This window comes from Saimiri boliviensis, chromosome 17 (genome assembly GCF_048565385.1).
Source record: "Saimiri boliviensis isolate mSaiBol1 chromosome 17, mSaiBol1.pri, whole genome shotgun sequence".
Taxonomy (NCBI): Eukaryota; Metazoa; Chordata; class Mammalia; order Primates; family Cebidae; genus Saimiri; species Saimiri boliviensis.
The window spans coordinates 59,909,383-59,915,316 of NC_133465.1; positions in this window are offsets into that span (position 1 = coordinate 59,909,383).

Below are 5,934 nucleotides of genomic sequence, written 5' to 3' on the forward strand. Positions count from 1 at the left end.
GACCTTTCTGTTTTTCAGTGTTTATCCTTTTCAGTAATGAAAATATATCCTTTCTGTCTGCACAGCACACATTAGTGCAGAATTTTTGCCTCGTTCATAAACCTGTTCTTAAATTCCTCGTTTAATGTTTGGTGAGAGAGAACAACTGACAAGGGGTAGAATAATTACAAACACTGGTTGTGGGATTTGGGTAAATTTCAAACATAAGATTAATTTCAATTAATGAGGAATTGTTTAGGTCTGTCTCCAGGCAAAACCACAAAGTTCTGTTAGTAACCAAGCTGTAGGCACCGGACCACATCCACACTGTTGCTTTGTGCCCATGGTAGGCAGCCAAAGGTGTAACACAATCCTCTGGGCAATTGAGACAATTAAGCAAGACCGGTTATGGTAACACCAGGCAGTGAGTTGCATGTTATACAGGCCTCCTGTCTATTTTTTTATTTCATTAAATACGTATACAAAAAGAAAAGGCAGGGGTGGAATTTCAGAGTCCTTTTGCTTGGACTGTCTTGAGTGACAAGCAAAGCGAGACCTCCAAGCTGTAGCCTTCAGAAGCAGCAGCTTCCCAGGTCATACTTGCAAAGAAAAAAACAAACTTTCCTCTAGAAGTGTCCATTTTCAAACTAGCAAAACGGATTAAATGAGTCATATTTGTTTGCCCAAATTTGAGTGAATGAATAAATAAATAAACATAAATAAATAAAGGATAGCTAGCTCTATGCACTTTAAATCAAGTAAAGAACCAAGTCCATGATCAGCTTATTTGAGAACCTGAATGTTTCTTCAGAATATTTCAGACCATGGAGCTGAATGACCCAATAATTAGAATCACTATCTGAGGGTTGTTGTAATGACTTTATAGAAGAGAAATATCTAATTACCAAGTAGTACCTGCAAAGCACAAGTAGAATGAGACTATCAGAGTGCCTGGCTTAGGAACTGGGTGTCCAAATGTCCTTGTTTGCCTGGGACTCAGGGAGTTTCCAGAGTGTAAGACTTTCAGTGCTAAAACTGGAAAAGCTCTCGGCAATCCAGGGAAGTTGGTCATCCTACTTTGGAGAGCAGAGAAGTAGAATGGCTGGGGGATAGGGGAAGACCCAACAGTTAAGAATGTGGAAGGGAGGAATTGAAGCAAGGTGAGCCACGTGGCACCTGAGTGTCACTACACAGAAGAATAATGGTGAGTAATTACTTAGGAATTGGCTGTCTCTCCAATTAACTGAAATTTGTCACCTCAAAGGCATTTTTTTGTTTTGAAAAAATAGTTTTCTGAAATATTATACAATTCTCTGCCTTATTCAAAAGATGATATTTATTATCTAACATTTCCTTGTATGACTCAGACCAATATGTGCACCTCTTTCTGATGGGATATGCTTTTTAATCTTGTTTGTCATGAAACCAGCAGCTAATATTTTGTCCACTGCCAGAAGTTCCCTAATACCAGTTCATTTTCTGCTTCTTATTCTCTGTGTCAAATAAATCAGATTAATTCAGTAGGATATAGATTACTATATCACATATGATATCATAGCATATATGATAAGTTTATCATATATTATCATATGATATGTATAATATAGATGATCAGAGAGAATATCACATAATCCTCTATGATTAGTATCATAGGTAACAGCAGGGAGGTTCAGAAGGCCCAGAGGAGACACAAATGACCTGGCCTCAGTGCAGGGATTTTTTTTTTTTTTTTTTTTTTTTGAGACTGAGTCTTGCTCTGTTGCCCAGGCTGGAGTGAGTGCAGTGGCACAAGCTCGACTCACTATAACCTCCGCCTCCCAGGTTCAAGTGATTCTCCTGCCTCAGCCTCCCGAGTAGCTGAAATTGCAGGCATGCACCACTCTGTCCGGCTAATTTTTGTATTTTTGGTAGAGATGGGGTTTCACCATGTTGGCCAGGTTTGTCTCGAACTCCTGACCTCAGATGAGCCACCCACCTCAGCCTCCCAAAGTGCTGGAATTACAGCACTTTGAGCACGTGAGCCACCACACCCGGTCCAGAGCATGGGTTTTATGTTCATTGTACTGATTTTCAGAGATCTTTTTATTTTATTTTATTATTTATTTATTTATTTATTTTAAGACAGGGTTTCACCATGTTGGTCAGGCTGGTCTTGAACTCCCGACCTCAGGTGATCTGCCCGTCTTGGCCTCCAAAGTGCTTGGATTACAGGCGTGAGCCACCACACCCAGCCTCAGAGATCTTTTTTATTTCAAGTTTGAGATTGTATTCTGAGAGGTTGAGGCCATTAAGGAGTTTGACTTCTAGAAAATTATATTCAATTCAACCAAAAATTTGTTATGCAATTATGCAGTACTGGGCACGCGAAGTTTTCTTTTTTTTTTTTTTTTTTAAGACGGAGTTTCACTCTTGTTACCCAGGCTGGAGTGCAATGGCACGATCTCGGCTCACCGCAACCTCCGCCTCCTGGGTTCAGGCAATTTTCCTGCCTCAGCCTCCTGGGTAGCTGGTTTCACCATGTTGATCTGGATGGTCTCGATCTCTTGACCTCGTGATCCACCCGCCTCAGCCTCCCAAAGTGCCGGGATTACAGGCCTGAGCCACCATACCCGGCCTGAAGTTTTCTATATGGACTTAGTCTTCAATCAGTCACAACTTAGAAAGTGGGTGGTATGGTTATATATTTATTTTGTCTTAAAACTAAGAAAAGTGGCCGGGCGCGGTGGCTCAAGCCCGTAATCCCAGCACTTTGGGAGGCCGAGGCGGGTGGATCACAAGGTCAAGACATCGAAACCATCCTGGTCAACATGGTGAAACCCCGTCTCTACTAAAAATATAAAAAATTAGCTGGGCATGGTGGTGCATGCCTGTATTCCCAGCTACTCAGGAGGCTGATGCAGTAGAATTGCCTGAACCTAGGAGGCGGAGGTTGCGGTGAGCCGAGATCACGCCGTTGCACTCCAGCCTTGGTAACAAGAGCGAAACTCCACCTCAAAAAAAAAAAAAAAAAAAAAAAAAAACTAAGAAAAGTAACTGGGTTTTAGATATAAAAAGTTTGTATATAATAATAACTACCAATTACTCAATTACTGAGTTAGGATCGGTTAGGTACTGGACAGACATACAGTTCTTTTCCTCCATGTGTGGACATCTTCATTTGGAAGATTAAATATATTTATAGGGATGTCATTTATGGACTCAAGTATCTTTGCAACACCCTCTTGGGAATTATTTCCAGAGCACATCATTTGAATGTATTAATTGTGACAAAATTTTTTATGACTTTTTGGTTAATTTCTATATTTAGAAAAATCTAGAACTCAGTAAGAACCACACTTAAGTGACAAAATTGGAGAATTAAGATCACAAATAACATGTCGTACAAAACAACCCATGAGTGACTATAAAGAACATGTAATTGATGAGATGGTTTGGTTGTTTAATTGCCAATGGTTCTGATTTGGCTCAAAATGACCCAGGAGGCTTTACAAAATGTGCTGCACCAGAAAACCGAGTTAGACTAGGGAAGCAACCTTCTGCTATGATAACTTGGAAGGACATCTCCTTCCAGCCACTTCTCTCGAAACCATTTGCCATATATCAATAATAATAACCTTAAAATCAACTTAGTTAAAAATCAGCTATTTACAAACATAATATCTGTACAGACACATAATCATAATCAGAATACACTACTTTGTGATCTTTTTTTTTAACTCTTATCATGGAAATTCTACAGGTCAAACAGTCCCTTTAAGGAAAAACTAAATGTTTTTGGGTATTTGGTTTGGTTTTGATAGACTGCTTTCTGACAACAAACATGCACACCCATTCAAGTTCCTACTGGTATAAAAGTTATGGAATTGTGAGGTAAAAACATTATGACAATTTCTTGGTTTAGGGAAATGTAAGAAAATTAAGCATAGAGAGACTCAAATGCCAGAGACATCTCAAAAATAGTATGTATGTTCTCCTTCCTCTGTCCTTCCTTCCTTCCTTCCTTCCTTCCTTCCTTCCTTCCATTTCCCCTCCCTCCCTCCTTCCTTCCTTTCTTCTTTCCTCCTCCCTTGCTTTCTTCCTTCCTCCTTCCTTTCTTCTCTTTCTCTTCCCTTCTCTCCTCTTTCCTTCCTTCCTCCCACACATTTTTAATTATCTATCATTTGTCACTCTGTTTGTTGTTGCTGTTAGTAGTACTCAGAAGTGACTTTTAATAAAGTTACAATAATAAAGCATGGTTACCTAATGCAATGTTTAACCTAAAATTTGAAAGTGTTTCTTCTTAATGATTAAGTTGGTTTTGTAAGGACTTTGCTTCCATGAACACTGTTCTTCCCCTCCCTCCTGCTGAATGACTCCTCTGCCCCCGATCCTGCTACGATTAGTTCTGTGAATCATCTTTGCCTCGGCACTTCCCCAGTCCTGACACATGGACAGAAAGACATCCCTTGGGCAAACTTTCAATCTAGTACAACAAACAAATGAAGCAAGTGTCAGACTTATGTCATTTTACTTGGATTTTGTTTTTTAAATTTTTGCTAATACGGTTTTACATCTAAAGTCCCAGATAAGCAACTCTTCATTTGATCCTACAAAGGGAGTAGATTGTATCTCCTCTAATAGTCTGTAGGAGTTTCCTTTACATTATATAGATAGCTGCATTAGAAACTTTCTCATAAAAACAGATTATTTAGCAATAGAGAAATTTCAAAGGCTAGTATACGCACATCTCTAACCAAATACTCTCAGCAAAAGCACTCTCAGATGGCAACCATATATAACAAAATGAAGGAAAGGTGATTTAATATGTCAGAGGTTTTCTTCAGTCCTATCATGAGTTCTTTTGGTGGCCATAAGGTCCACAAAACACTCCTCCTTGCCTTTTCCAGGCTCCACTAAAGTTGCAGCCAGCATCACTTGGGCACACTCAGTCAATGAGGCAGCTGAATAAGATGCCCCAGAGTTGCCATAGAAACTGGAAGAAGCACAGAAGCACCTTCTCCTGCACACTCTTTAATTTCATCTGAGTGACTTTGTTTAAGAACCAAAAATAAAAAGTGCACAAGGATGTAATTATATAAAAAGCTGTGTTCGATTATAAATACAGTATGTACTTTTGCCTCAGTCTACAGCTCACTTCTCCCTTCCATTTCAAGACATTTGAACCATTCAAAGAGGAGTCTTCACTTCAGCTTTAATTGAAATGAGGTCCAGATTTACCAAGACCAGGGAGTGAGGCTTTCTGCATTTCTGTCTTTCCCTGGTTCACATTTGACATCTGCATGTGGCATCTTTTATAACGAAGTCTATTTCCAGGGGATCTTCATATTGGGTCATTTGGGTTTACCAGGGCTTCCTGAAATTGCTCTGTCTTTTGGCATTTGTACTGTAAAACATTCTATAGGTTTATGATCATTTTGCAGGATAATATAAAGAGGTGGACAGAAGAATGCCAAAAAAGCAATTAGTGGAGAAGGGCAACAAAATCCTTTTTTAAAGAAATCCTGTTGCTACTTGCAATTAACAGCTGCTTTCACAATAGAGGAGGGTGGGAGGAGAGTACAGCAACAGTGGTCTCATTGCAACATTCACCTGAGGGAAACTGTTCAGAATTTAGAGGGTCTGCCTCTGGGTTTTAAACAGTCTGAAGGGCTGATGGGTTAAATTTGCTGGAAGAAAATAATATGTCTTCTTTCTAGTAGCCTTCAGTGAGACAGGGCAATCCTGAACCTGCATGCTGGCATGATTTGAAACGTACTTGTTCTTAGTTTGCTGCTTCCTGCTAATGATTTGCATGAAGTTGAGTGCAACATAGAATTTACTTAGAAAGGAAAATGCAAAGGTACAAGGTGTGTCCGATGAGCAAAAATATAATCCTATGTGTTCTTCGTGAATATGCCTTCTCTGTTCTCTTGATTTGGAGGACTACATGTGAGAGCCTGAGACTGAGACTTTCTG